General features: G+C 42.7%; 1 protein-coding gene across 1 annotated transcript in view; it reads left to right on the top strand.

Moving 5' to 3' along the window:
• The window catches only part of Dnah7 (dynein axonemal heavy chain 7), a 239,656-nt gene that overhangs the window by 76,912 nt on the left and 147,133 nt on the right, over positions 1-15,611 (top strand). The window lies entirely within an intron of this gene.

Here is a 15,611-nt window from a genome sequence, read left to right as displayed (position 1 = left end):
CAGTAACAGAGAACAGGATACCTTTGCCTAATTCAGAAGGCGTTTATTTACCACCTCTGAAGCATGGTTTGTGCAATAAAAACACAGGAAAAATAGTTATTATATCTTATATAAATGTAAACTTCTGCAGGGGTATTTTGATCAAGCACAGGATTATAAAATAGGATGAGTGCTGTCCTAAAAATCTTCAGACTTAAAAATAGGCATATTTATTATTTAAAGTTTGAAAGTTGTAAGTGTATTCCCAAAGGCTGATACTTTATTGATTTGTTTGGAAAATATTCAGAAAACTGACATAGAGTTATTTTGCTTAATGAGCACCACATTTTATATATTTATATTTGCTTAGTAAGCACCACATTTTATATACTAAAGCTCAAACAAATCTGTATGAAACAAACTTTTATAAAATTAAGCTCTGGAATTTATTCCATATCTTGAGACTTTTTGTGAGTCACTTTGTAGCATTTCTAATCTCTAATCATCTCTAATCACTTTATTTTAAATTCCATCTGCTATCCATAGAGTGTACCTTCCCACAATGTAACACTCTTATAACACGCACACATTCTCATTGAGAAAGGGTTAAGGAGAATTTCCGTTCATCTCAAAATAAAAGGTAGACTCTTGAATTCTTCTAGTTAGTATAATTTTTAAAGTTAAAAATTCTATTTTTAATAGGTTGTCCAGGACAGCCTCTTAAAATGCCGCACTGTGAGGAGTTTTGAAAGTATTTCAGTGCCTAGGAAGGGTCAGCTGTCCTTGAACCAGTAAATAAGAGGGCACATTTTTGATCCTATAGAACTGCTGAATTAAAAGTCAGCCAGTAAGCAAAGAATAATTCTTTCCCTTGTTTCCAAATAATCATGGTTTTTTTGTGTGTCTTTGGTGACACTTACTTTGGTTGTGAGTCTCAGTTATCCTTCAAATAACCGCATTTTCTTTTTCAGTGTGTTCCCATTCGGGCACCATTTGACCGCACTCTCCAACACTCCTGTATTTTCCCGGAAATCTAATGAGATGATCTGTGTAGCAGAGGCTGGAAGACTAATTGCTTCCTACAAGGCTTACCACTTTCATTCTGGGACTTGCCTGACAAACGTTCTTTAAATGGTGTACTTTGCCAAGCAAAAAGCCTCAGAGGTTAAAGATAAAACCTGATTGCTGTGATTAGTGTATTAGGTTTGACTGAGGTGTCTCAGCACCTTGGGGTATAAACATGACATAATGTTTGAGCTTTGTCCTGTATGTTCGGCCAAAGCTCCTTTCCTACTGGAAGAAGCTTCCTTCTTGGCCCTGTGGGTTAGCAGGGTAGTTTGGAAGACTCAGCTTTTTCATGACCTCAAGCTCCCTCTCTGCTGTGAGCTTCTCCCTCCCCATGAAGGAGGTGACCCCAAGGCTCCTGTGTTAGTGTCATGTGGGAACAGCTGTCTCTGCTCGTTCTCCTTCTGGTGGGGTCATCTAGGATTGGGATAAGGACCAGATGGAAAAAAGGAGGAAGAGGGGAGGAGGTTAGGACAGGAAGAGGGGGAAAGAGGGAAAGAGAGACAATGATTCTGCAGAGTGGGCTGGCTGTTTTTCCGGTCGGGGCCAGGAGAAACAAACCTCCTAACTGAGGCCACACAGGCCTGTGTGTTCCTGGTGTCCTGTGTGTTCCTGTCTAGCTGCTGGACCATTTTGTTGGTGTTGTGTTTCAGGCACTGTGTGAGGCAATCTATCTACCTTTTCTTTTCTTTTTGAAAAGTGCATTAAATTTATAAAGACATAAAATTGTGTCACTGGGATACCATGTGATGTGCCAGTACTGGATCCACTGTGTAGTGCTGAAATCAGGCTAACTGCATCTGTCTACTGCAACGCTTGTAATTTTAGGATAAAAACTTCTAAAACCCTTTCTTCCAGCCCTCTGAAACAGGCAGTACATTATTATCTGTGATCACCTCACTGTTCAGTAGCACCCCAAGACTTCTGGCTCTTATCTGTCACTCAGCTTGGGTTGATCAACCTCTCCACATTTCACCTCTGAGGATGCTGGGTAATGGCCTATGGTTCACCTGCACCATTTTCACTGTCCGTTCATCAGCTGGTGACCACGCAGATATTTCCATTTCCTGGCTGTTGTGAATAGGACCTCAGTGCCCATAGACTTCTCCTCCATCCGCTTCATTTTTGTGGGTGTACCCCCAGCAGTGGGGTTGCTGGATTACATGCTGGTTCTTCTTTAATTGTTTGAGGAAACTTCATACTGTTTTCCATAGTGGCTGTATTAATTCGCATTCCCAACAGCAGTGAGCAGAGGTCTCTGAGTCTGTGTACTTATTCTTACAGTGACCTATATCTTACATCTGCTCATTTTTTCTACTTACTCGACATCTCTCTCTTGGTTTGAAGATTTCTCTTCAGCATTTCTTGTAGGCCTGGCTTGGTCCCTCAGCTTGTGTTTGTCTGGGAATGGCTTTCTCCTTCATTTCTGAAGGATAGCTTTCCTGGGGACAGCATTTAGGGTGGCAGTTTTTTCATTAGTATGGTGAGACTCTCATGCTGCTCTCTTCTGCCTAGAAGGTTTCTGTAGAGAAGTCAGCTGCTGGGAGCACTGGACCACTCTGGTGGCCATTTTGTTTCTCTTGCTGCCTTGCGAATCCTTTCTTTGTCTCTCATTTTTGAAAGCTTCATTATAATATGTTATTACACTTTGGATCTGGGATGTCCCCAAAGGCTCAGGTGCTCAAGGCTTGGCCTCCACTGGTGGCTTTTGGGAGGTTGTGGAAATTTGGGACGGTAGACCCTTCTTGGAAGAAGCAGGACATTGGGCACATGCTTCTGATGGGGATGTCTCTGTGTCTGTCTCTGTCTCTCTGTCTCAGTCTATCTCTGCCACTATGATTTTGTGCCTTACCACAGGCAGATAGCAATGGAGGCAGCTAACCATGTACAATGCCCTTGAAACTTTGAGCCAAAATCTTTTCTTCTGTAAGGCAATTCATCACAAGAATGTAAAGATGACTGACACAGATGTCTTAGGGTAAACTTCGTTAAGTTCAACCTGGCTCTGACCTTTGAACCTCCTGCACCTGAATATTTGTATCCTCAAGGTTTAGGAAGGTTTTTGTTATTATTTCTTTGAATAAGCTTTCTAACCCTTTGGTCCTCTTGAAACCCTGTAACCTAGATGTTTGATCTTTTAAAATTGTCCCTAGGTTCTCCTAGGCTCTCTTTAATACTCTTCATTATTTTTCTTTTCTGAGTATGTACTTTGAAACACCCTGACTTCAGGATTCTGAATTATTTCTCTGTTTGATCTCTCTTGCCCTTAATGCTTTCTATTGTGCTTTAAATTTTGCTTAGTGAATTTTCAAGTCAGGGATTTCCCTTTGAGTTGTTTAAAGTTACTGCCATCTGTTTGCTAATGTCCTCTGTTAGGTGTTGAATAATTTTTCTGTTTTCTTCAATGTCACTGAGTTTTCTTAAAACGCTCCTGTTAAATTCTCTACCTGAGAGCTGTGTCCTACTGATTACCATGCGCTTTGTTGCTGGCATCTTACTACAGGCTGTAGGTGAGGTCAAGTTTTCCTGGAAGTTCCTGGGCCTTGAAGGATTTATTCGGTCCTCCTGATCGGGCTTTGTTTGCATCTGTCTTTCCAGGACTTCTACACAGACTGCTGACTTTCTCTGAACCTGTAGTGACTTCCCTATTACCTCAGGGTGACTCTCAGGCACCTGCTGCTGGTTTCCAGGAGCGCCTGCTGTCACTGTTTCGGTACTAGAGAGTGAGCCAAGCCCAGACTGGTCCCCAATCTGCAGCTGGTGCGCTCTTCTGAGTGAATCAGGAGAGTGCCTGGATGGAGTATGGGGATTCCTCCTCATGTTTCTCACCAGGCACCCATTCACAGTCACCGGCCTGAGATCAGGCAGGAGTCCTCCTGGTTCTGGGCAGAATCACCAGCCTCGCAGCAGCCTGTGTCACACTCTGAGCTCAAAGCCCACAGTGGGGGCTGCCTACTGCTCAGCCAGGACCCCCGTAACCAGCCACAGGTGCTGCTGGCTGGAGAAGACTCTGGTAGACTAGCACTGCGCATCTTTCCTGGCCGTCTGGCTTTTCAGAGGATTCACCTGAGGCCGGGCCCAAAGAGGGCTGTTTCGTCCTGCCCTTTGATGAGTTTCGGCAGGGGAAGTGCACAGGTTGGTGCAGTGTGGACAGGTAAAGGTGCTTACCGTGAGCAGCTGCTTTAGGTACAGTTGCTCACTTTCAGAAGGGCTGCGTCTTCAAAATGGCCTCCCTACGGTAGTTTCTGCCTCATGTCTCTGGCGTGGGCATTGGTGGTACCCAGCATGCAGTGCAAAAGCAACTGACTTTAACTTTTGCTTTTGGTCTTTGAAATGAATAGCCTGTTTTATGCGCCAAGTCTTCAGTGGGCCAGCAGCTCTGCAATAGGTCTGTAAAGCAGGAGATTTGAAATACAAAGACTGTGAGATGGACTGACTTGGTGCAAAGGCACTGGAGAATTGAAAGAAATAGCATAATTCAAAATGTTAAACTCCCTTCTTACAATGTAGTCAGAGAGCATGATTGCCTGCAAAGAGTCTCTTATTTTTCATAGCTGCAAATTTTATGCAGATAAAAATCAATCAAGAGTCTAATCCATTGGGCTGCCAAATTACAATGCAATTTAATTCGCAGCTTTTCTAGATCTGTTATGCGAAGGGTATTTTATTTATTTGGATGGTGAGAACTGGAAATGGGGGCCCCAGGATTTATTCTATCCCCTGGGTACCCTGAACCTCACACTGCTTATGTTCCATTGCTGGGAACCTTGGCTGAGTTCTGCAGAATTGGAAGCGACAATGTCTGGTAGTGGTGCTTGGACACGGAGGAAAGGCCTGAGTTAGATGTGGTCACAGATGCGTTAACAGAGGTGCTGGCTTTGATGTGTTAGCCAAGGAGGTCCAAGAGTTTTGTTTAGTTATCTTGTCCCAACCTTGACCTCTTTGATGGCCTGTGTCCATGACATTGATACCTTGATATGATTTAAAGAAGTTAGCGCTCAGTTTATAAATATTGATGCAACATACCTTTGCACCTTCCGGAAGTGGAAATTACATACCCCACTTTATGGGTGGTCTTAAAAGACCATAGAATGGGAATCCTTCTCATCAGCATCTTTTCAATGAGTTTGCTTGTTTTTAACCATTGCTTGGAAAGAGACATGATCGATAGTGTGATATGTATTGGCCACGGTGAGGTCAAGTCAGATTATGCAAACAAGGACTTAGAAAAAGCAAGATTGAAGGGTTGGTTAGAGAGAAGTTTGGGGGTGCGATGTGGAAGCTGTCATTAGATGAGAACAGAAGCATATTTATGCTCTATGTGAGTGAGTAATAAAAGATAGCCCTGCAAAAGGAAGCATTTAATTATCTGGTTGACTTATTTTGTAAATGTCAACCAGCAGTTGCCAAGGTGTGGAAATGGAATAATCATGCAATATGTGATCCCAACTGTAGAACTTTTGAGAGTTAAGGCAATTAATAATGAATCCAGGACAGCAAGCATAAACCAGTTTGCCTCTCATCAAACTGGGCTCTATGGTCACTTGGGTATAAACAAGTCAGTAAGGCAGGGCTGGTAGAGATCATGGGGAGGTTCACTCTGTAGACGCCCCTCACCATGCTGAGTGCTGCAGATGCCCATGGTAGATATTCGTGTGGTACTCCTGGTGCAACGCTATGCCCCGAGGGGCTGGGCAGCCCCGAAGAGGGACCTGAGGGGTCGGCTCCTGCAGTGTGGAAGGGGCGATGATTCGTCCACACCACCTTGATATTTCTCCACCCTTGGTTTCTGCCAGTACTTCTGTTCTCTAACTTACTAAATTGCCTGTCTCTCATTGCAGTTTCCAGGGCCAGCAGCTCCTGGAATAGATCAGGGTACCAGGGAATTAAAACACAAGGTCTTGGAGATGGGCTGACTTGGTGCAAAGGCACTGGAGAATTGAAAGAAATAGCCAATTCAAATTATTAAACTCTTGTTACAGTGTAGTCAGAGGTCTGTGATTGCCCTCAAAGAGTCTCTTATTTTTCATGGCTGTAAATTTGATGCAGATAAAAATCAATCAAGAGTCTAATTCATTGGGTTACGAAATGCTGGAGAATTGTCCTGTCAAGGAACCCGCATTGCGAGGGATGTGGTCCCTTGCCGACACTCATGAGGTTTCCAGCCCTGCTGGGAGCACTGACTTGTGAATGGTGGCTGCCTCCTATCGAGAACTCACGTGCCGTGCCTGCGGGAAGACAGTGAGCTTTGAGTCTAGGGTGCATCTCTAGGGTTCCTCACTCCCCTGAAGTGTGTGCTTGATCTCACAGGCATGGGAATCAAGGGGTGAGCATGGGGGATGTGTCTCACCAGTTCACCCAATAAGATGCTCACGGCTCTTCTTCTTAATCCTTGCCTTGTCAGTTGAACCTGTCACGATAATCTTGTGCAAGTGGGTGCTCTTGGATCCAGGGGAGTAAACAGTCTAGTTTCACTGAACAGAAAATTCGTGATCTCTTCACTTCCCCGTTGACTTCTCTGTCCTTAGGACATTCCATTTCACTTACTGGCTGCCGGCCACACTCTGGTTCCCCTCTCCCTGCTCCCCCACTACCTCTCCCTCTTCCTCCTCCTCCTCCCCCGCTTTTTCTAATCACACATACCAAACGCACTCTTTTCTAGGCCTTTCCACTGGCCGGACCCTCCTCCTGGAATATTCTGTCTCGAAACATCTGCACAGCAATACTTTGCTGTCGTGATGTTATTACCTTCAGGAAGAGGCTTGGTGAGCTTCCTGTTTAACACAGGCCGGCCTTCGCCTTTCTGGGCCCTCCTTATCCAACCCTTTTCCTTTTTTTAGATTCTCCCATCTCCTAACTTGATGACTGCAGCTTACCTCAGAGAGACTTTGGTTTCCATTCCAGATCACAGCACAAAAGCAAACATTTCAATAAGAACGATTTACACGTTCTTAGTTTCCCCATACTGTGAGTTACGTGTATGCTACAGTCTATGAAGGCGTGCAGTAGCATGGTCTAAAAAAGCCTATACATAATCATAGTAAGAAATGCTTTGTTATTTATGAATGCCAGTGACCCTGAGTGCCCCGGGAGCTATGATCTTCATGCTGCTATGCCCTTGACAGTGGTTGTTGGCTGATCAGAGCAATGGCTGCTAAAGTTTGGGGTGGCTGGGAAGTTTCTCAAAATAAGACCACAAGGCTGTGCACCACATCTGTGGATGCTTCATGTGAGACGTCTCTAGAGAAGCGTGATGCTATTTGACAGCATTTCCCCACTTAAGGATCTCCAGAGTTGGAGTCAGTCATAGCAAACCCTGTTGCTATCAACTGAGTCTCTGTAATACTGTGAAGCTTTTGCTATCATTTTACCAGGTGTCTCTGGTATCTTCATCAGCCGCAGGGCCCTTCTCAAGAATCCACTTACCTGCACTCCCTGGGAACGATCTGTTAGTTTCATCAGGAGACCACAGATCTTTAGACCCCACTTCAATTCTAGTCCTCTGGCTGCTTCCACCGTATCTTCAGTTACGCCCAGCACCGAAGTCTCCGTGAGGGTTTGGACTGACTTCCAAACTCCAGGGGATGTTGATATTTTGACCTTTCATGAGTCCTGGTGTCCTTAGTGGCCCCTAATTGGTAAATCCTCTCCATGAAGCTATTTCTTTACTTTGCCCAGGTCTATGCGTATCTATAGCTGGCATCACCTTACAGAAAGAGTTCTTAAATCTTTAAGTTTCTTGGGGCTGGGGATTTAGCTCAGCAGCATAAGCGCCTGCCTTGCAAGCAGGCAGTCGTGAGTTCGATCCCTGGTACCGATGAAAAAGAAAAAGACAAAAAAAAAAAATCTTTAAGTTTCTTACATCTCAGAAGTCAAATTGCTCTTTGATTCTTGGGCTGCAGAATGGATATGGGTTAGCTGGCGTGAATACAACATGAATCTTGCATATGTCCATAAGACATAACTTGGGTGACCAAGTGCATTGTCAACCTTGAATTTTGAAAGGAATCTTTTCTTTCTGCACTCAAGAGTGGCTTAAACTATTCAGCAGTCTGTGTGGACCAGCAGGCTGTGTTACTCCATCTACCCAGCAGGGGCTGGGTAGCTTTAGTAGGATTCTTAAGGGTCCTGGGATTTTCACAATGGAAAATGAGCATCAACTTTGACTTAAATTTACCAGCTGCACAAGCCCCTCGTAAGAGTCAGCTCATGCTTTCAAACTTTGAAATCAGCCATTGACTTTTCCTCACGATCCATGAAAGATATACATAGCCTGTTCTTCCGATTAGACCGTTCTGTCTGTATTGAAAAATCTGCTCTTTACCGGAGACCCCACACCATTGCCTTGGTGGATCTGGGCAGCTCCCCGCAGGGTCTCCAGCAGCACTAGCTGCTTCGCCCAGCAGGTTTATGGTCCTTAGATCTCTTAAAACAACAACCTGTGTCAGTTTCAAACTTGTCTTCTGCACCTTCCTGACCTCTTTCAGCCTTCGCAGAATCGGAGAGTGAGGGGCTGGCGTGGGTGCGACTTGGGCTAAGGGACCCCACCGTGGCTGGCTCAGTCTGCCCAGACCTCTCAGGCTGTGTCCCTCGGTCATGAAGCTGCATCACCTGTGTGTTCACCAGAGCGGCGCCTTTGGTGTTCTTCAAGGCCTTTTCTTGCATTTACAGTTGGGCCTCCTGTTAGGCACAAGGACCCTAACTCCCAGTCCATCTTGGCTTTCAGGGGTCCTCTCACTAAAGCTGTAGACTGAAGCAAGCAGCCTGCAAGTCTCCCTTTGACCTTAATAGTTAGTGGCCATTGCTCGGCTGTTAAGTGACCTCATTTCCAAGTTGCCGTGTGTCAGGGACAGGAGGTCCGAGGAGGTGGAGAGAGATGGGCAGTGGTCCATTGGTGGAGTAGCAGGAGACACATAGTGTTGATTAAGTTTACTGTGGGTGCAGTTTGTGGTGTTCCCAAAATGATTAGAACACCAACATCAAACACCGCTGATCACATGTCACCATGATAGCTAGAGTAATAAAAGTGTGCAATCTTGTGGTGATTACCAAAACATAACACAGAGATAAGACACGAGTATGTGTTGTTGGAGAAATGGCTCCAAGGGACTCACCTGGTGCAGAGCAAGTTGCCCCAGTCTGCCAGGGCTGAGTCTTGGGATCCTCAAAGCTTAGTGAGTGCAGGCTGCCTCCCCGGGACGGGTGGACCGCTGGGACTGGAGTCAGCTTCCTTGCAGGGGCTGGGAGCCTAATGGGTACCGAATAGTTGACGCAGACCCATTGGTTGCTAGTTCTGAGGAGTCCGAAAAACCCCTATTTTAGAGTTCTGAAAACTCTATTTTAGATGATTGGGCCCTGAAATCTGCATTAATCCTAGGAATATTCTGGGTCTTAATGATGGAATTTATGCTTCTAATGAAGTCAGAGAATCGTAAAACTGAAGCGGGCTCCTGTCTCTACTCGTTCATTCCACTGCATTCCCTTTCTTGTGCAAAACAGCTAACGAGGGCCTCACTAATTTAACGTAGTCCAGAAATTTATGATGGGGAGGTTTATGCTTTTAGAAGTTTCCCAAACAGGCTGGGCCTTAATTCCCTTACATCTACACAAGTGTATTTTCTTTGACTCTCACTTGCAGCAGTAATTAGAAAACTCTCTGCATCCAAGTTTAAGTTTCAGGTTCCTGGTTCCACTGTCATTTAGTTTGCAAATGTCAGAATTAACCTAGAGATCAACGTTCAAGCTGGTGAGATTTGTGATACTTGACCAGCAAGAGAAGACCCATAAAAGTTGTAAACTTGTCGTTAGTGTATAAGAATGCTATTGATTTCTGAGTATTGATTTTGTATCACAGAGAGAGAAATAAGAGAAACCACACTCTTCACACTAGCAACCATAAAAATGAAATATTTAGGAATTACTCTTATGAAAGAAGTGAAAGACCTATACAGGGAAAATTATAATACACTGAAGGAAGAAATTGAAGATGATCTCAGAAAATGGAAAGACATCCCATGTTCATGGATAGGAAGAATAAACATTGTGAAAATGGCCATTCTCCCAAAACTTCCATACAGATTCAATGCAATCCCAATAAAAATACCATCAACATACCTTATAGATCTAGAGAAATCACTCCTAAGGTTCATCTGGAACCAGAAGAGACCTAGAATATCAAAGGCAATTTTAAGCAACAAAGGCAAGGCAGGAGGGATCACAATCCCTGACTTGAAGTTATACTACAAAGCAACAGTAGTAAAATCAACATGGTACTGGAATCAAAACAGAGCAGAGGATCAATGGAATAGATTAGAAGATACAACCACAACTGCAAACACACTCAACCACCTTATTTTCAATAAAGGAGCCAAGCAGGTTCACTGGAAGAACGACAGTCTCTTTAATAAATGGTGTTGAAAAAACTGGCTCTACATTTGCCGAAAACTAAAACTCGACTCAAGCCTATCACCATGTACTAACTTAAAATCTAAATGGATTAAAGATCTGAATATTAAAACAGAAACACTAAATCTATTGGAAGACAAATTAGGTAGAAACCTTGAAGACATAGGGGTAGGTAGAGAATTCATGAACAGGACTCAAACTGCACGGGAAATACTTCCCAGAATCAATAACTGGGACTACCTCTTATTAAAAAGTTTCTGTAAGTCAAAAAAAATCTCCAGCATAGTGAAAAGAAAACCCACAAATTGGGAAAAGATCTTAGTGAACTCCCCCTCAGACAAAGGACTTTTGTCTAAAATATATAAAGAATTAAAAAAACTCAGACCCCCAAAATTCAAAGACCCAATCCAAAAATGGGCATCTGAGATGAATACACACTTCTCAGAGGAAGAAATACAAATGGCAAATAAATACATGAAAAAAGTTCATCATCATTGGTTATTAGGGAAATGCAAATTAAAACCACACTGAGATTCCATCTCACTCCTGAAAGGATGGCCAGGATCAAGAAAACTAACAACAACAAGTGGTGGAGAGGCTTTGGGGAAAAAGGAACTCTCCTACACTGTTGGTGGGAGTGTAGACTGGTACAATCTTTGTGGAGGTCAGTCTGGAGATTTCTCAAAAAGCTGGGATTGGAAATCCCATTTGTTCCAGCTATTCCACTACTAGGCATCTTCCCAGAAGAACTGAAAGCATCATACCAAAGTGATATATGCGTACCTATGTTTATAGCAGCACAATTTGTAATTGCCAGTTCATGGAAACAACCCAAATGTCCATCAACAGAGGAATGGATAAAAAAGCTGTGGTAGTTCTATACAATGGAGTACTACTCAGCTATAAAGAAGGATCACATTGAGGTATTTATCAATAAATGGGCGCAGCTTGAAACCATACTCATAAGTGAACTAAATCAAACTCACATCTGTGTACTCCGAATAGTTTCCCTAGTGTAGGAAATGATTCAAATATATAAAAGTATGTGATAACCATGATTCCCCATTATGTGGCCTTGAAGCCTTATAAAATTTTCACTCATTAATTGGAATGGCTTTATTCTGGGCTGTTTGATATTATGGCTAGTGATGCAATGAACAGCTACTTTGAAGAAAATAAGACATAATAACAGCTAGTGATGATTTAATAACATCTTGTTTTAAAGCCACACCAAACTATGGTTCTTCTGTCTCCATTGATTTTATCATGTTGTAACTTGCTGGATTTTATCATATGTGGTAGTATAAACAAAAATTGTTATAGGCAAAGAGATAGTATTGAAACCATTGATCATTTTTTCTGTTAGCTGGTTCTAAATACTCTACAATGCTTTCATCCACTTGAATGGTGTTACACAGTCTTGCTATGTTTGATGCTATAGCATATGAAATTATATTCAAATATTTCAAAGAAAAAGACACTAGGGTAACTACTATTAAGTCGGGTTATTTGGTGGTGAAGCAGTAGGTTGCTGAAAGTGTCATGCTTTAACCTGTATTGTTATGTTGTTATGCCCCCTTTTATCTCATCCTCTTCCTTATTCATTAAAAAATTATTTAACTTTTTAAAAAATATATCAACCAATAAAAAATGCTGCTGGATCTGTAGGGTAAAAGAAACCCTTTACAACTGTTGGTTAGAGAGTAGACTAGTACAAACACTGTGGAAATCAGTATGGAAAAATTAGGATTAGAGGTCCCATTCAACCCAGGTATTCCCCTTCTGTGTATCTTCCCAGAAAGATTGAAAAACATCACACCACAGTGACATATGTGAAACCATAAGGTTCAAAATATACAATAGTCACTGTGAAATGGGAGGAAACTGTTCAATAAAAAGAAGAAACTAAGATAGGGAAAAGAGAAAGGATAGAAGGGAAAAGAAAAAATGCAAGTTAGTTATACCATTAGTGTCACTTAGTTCACTGAATAGGAAAGGTTGTGCTAATATTGATTGAAGAAATTTTTATGCCCATATTTTGTTCTTGAGTGACTAAAGATGATGTGTAATTTATCAATAATTGTTACTTTTTCATTATTTTGTTGTGAAAATTTGTTTTACCTTTTCTTCTTAATATTAACAAATAAAGTAATTTAAATAAAAAAAGTTGTAAACTTGTCTCTTTGGTCAGAAAATAGGACACTAATGGCTTTTTCTGTAAGCTCAGTAAACAAAAAATGTCAAAGAAGGAGTTCCAAAATTTGAATTTCTATCAGTGTATCAGTCCGCTTTCCTGTAGCTGGTACCAAACACTCAACACTCAAACCTTAATGGAGGAAGTGGTTTATTTGGCTCATGGGTTCAGTGGTCTCAGTCCGTGGTTGGCTGGCTCCAAGGCAGGAGCAACATGGCAGAAGGGCCCAGCAGAACACAATGCTCAGTTCACGGTAGCTGGGAAACAGCAGTGTAATGGTGTCTGAGTGGAAAGGGCGAGTAACCAGAAGTACCTTAAGTGACACTCCCATCAACCACCCAGACACACCCAGAAGTGTGCTGGGCTCCTCCCTGGTGGATCTCAAACCAGTCAAGTTGACAACAAAGTTTCACTGTCACAAGCAGCTTCCTGCTATAGCTTCTCATTGTTTCCTGAGGACATAGTTACTCAGCAGCAGACAGGTACCGCACAGAGAGCCATGTGTTCCTTGAGTTCCTCTGGGTGTCTGCAGGCTTCAGTTGCCTGTGTTCACTCAGTGCATGTTCAAAAATTGCCTTCTGTGGACCAGGGTTTTCTGGCAATGCATGAAGGGATTCAAAGTCAGTTTTATTTTACTACAATAAATACCTTTCTCGAAGAATGGTAGATTGTAAGATGTTCATTTTAACTCCATAAAACTGATGAAGTGATGTAGGTGTCACATGTGTGATACAAATGTCTCATTTGCTCCTTTTCCCCAGAGTGTCTGTCTCTGTCTGTCTGTCCATCTGTCCCTGCTGATTGCGGGCAGGGAGAGGGAGAGAGGACAAGGTTCTAGGCACTGTGTTAATCACTGCAGACCTGTTACCTGGCTCAGTTCTCATGCCAGCTCTGAGCTCGTATCTCTCTTTGGAAGTTAAACAGACCAAGCAACTGGTCCAAAGTCACATGGGCATGAAGGAGCAGAGCATGGGACAGAAATCAGAAACTAGAAGGAAGCCGCTGAGCTCTCCCCGGGCTCGGGCTGCTGGACAAGCCTGCACACCTCAGTCCCCGTCTCCCTGGTGGAAGAAGAACACTGCTCTCCACCCTGGCTTGAACCTCAGTGCCTCCTCACCACTGCCACGTGGGGGAAGACCTCCGAGCTCTGCCCCAGCTCAAGCAGCTGAGCCATGCCTGTGAGTGACCCAGCACACTCCTCCCATTGCTGACCCAGAGGACTACTGCACCCACCCTGGCTCGGCCCGCTGCCCTCGGCTACTCTCCCCATCTCTTAGACCAAGCACTTATGTGAACATTTGGCTCCCATTCTCCCTCCAAGAACCTTGAACTGCAGTGGACTGGCAGTGCTGGTTTGGTGGGAGACTTGGTGGCCCCTTGCCTAGACAGAGGATCCCAGTAGCTTCTAGTCACTATGTACCCAACAATGCAGCAGACATCAACCACACAGTAGGACCCTGGGACATACACTGCTGACAGTTGTGACTATTGGGATTAAATGACAAAATATTGGCCCAGAAAGTGAAAATGATAAAACAGAAAACCAAACTGCAATCTCAGACATCCAGTCTATTGGGTGCAATAACAAGCAACAGCAAAATGAAAGACTTTAAAAATCATACACTAGAAATCTCTGAAAAGATAGCAAATGAAGTTAAGAAACAAATCCAGGGGCTGGGGATTTAGCTCCGCGGCATAAGCGCCTGCCTTGAAAGCAGGCGGTCGTGAGTTCAATCCCTGGTACCGATAAAAAAACGAAAAAGACAAAAAAAAAAAAAATTAAGAAACAAATCCAGGAGGCTATAGAGGGAATCAAATTAGAAGCAATGTCTTACGTAAAGACAGCAATAACAACCTTAGTAAAGGATTTGCTCAATATAGCTAGGGAAGAAATATATTTTAAAAAATACAGAAGCATGGGAAATTCATTGAAACTTTGATGAACAATGTAGAAAACAAGCAGAATCCATGAGACAAATTCAAAGAGTTACCCAAGAAACAAAAAATTCTATTCAAAGCTGGCACAACTGTTTAAATGAAGCTGAAGATAGGATTTCAGACCTTGAGCACAGGATCGAAGATAGCGACCATGAAAAGATAGAACTTACAAAAACAACAATGCAACATGAAATGACAATCCAGCAGCTTCAAGATGACACCAAGAGAAACAATGTAAGACTCATAGGCATCAGTGAGCATGCAGGAGACAACACAAATGACATAACTAAGCTGTTCACAGAAGTAATAACAGAAAATTTCCCAAACATGCGGAAAAATGTGACATACAAATGAGTGAGGCATATAGAACGCCAAACAGTCATAACTAACATAAATCTACACCCAGACCTATAATAATTAAGATCCCAAACATACAGCATAAAAACAGACTACTAAAAGCTGTTAGAGAAAAGACACAACTCACCTATCAAGGAAAGCCTATTAGAATCATGGCAGTCTTCTCAGCACAAACCTTCAGGTCAACACAAGCTTGGAGTAAAGTGTTTCAAGCCCTAAAATAAAACAACTTCCAACCCAGACTGATATAGCCAGAAAAACTGTGTTTCAAATTTAATGGAGAAACAAGATAATTCCATGACAAAGAACAACTGAAGAAATTCATATCTACCAAGCCAATCCTATAAAAAGTATTAAAAAGACATACTAGATAAAAATGAACACAATCTCCAGAACAACAACAGAAAGAAACCACCAGGCTGGACAAGAAATTAAACAAGGGAGGAAAACAGGAAACCAACAGGAACATAATATGGCAAAGTCAAGCCAGTACATAGCAGTGATATCCATAAATGTAAATGACCCCAATTCATCTGTCAAAAGAAGCAGGTTGACAGAATGGATCCAGAAATAGGATCCCACAATATGCTGTATACAAGAAACGCATCTGACTCCAAAAGAAACCCATAGACTAAAAGTCAAAGGATGGAAAATGGTATTCCATGCAACAGGA

The sequence above is a fragment of the Cavia porcellus genome, unplaced genomic scaffold (genome assembly GCF_034190915.1).
Source record: "Cavia porcellus strain 051 isolate PalLab524CR breed Dunkin Hartley unplaced genomic scaffold, mCavPor4.1 scaffold_12, whole genome shotgun sequence".
NCBI lineage: Eukaryota > Metazoa > Chordata > Mammalia > Rodentia > Caviidae > Cavia > Cavia porcellus.
Note: the sequence above shows the minus strand (reverse complement) of the source record. Positions and strands in the feature narration are given on the sequence as shown.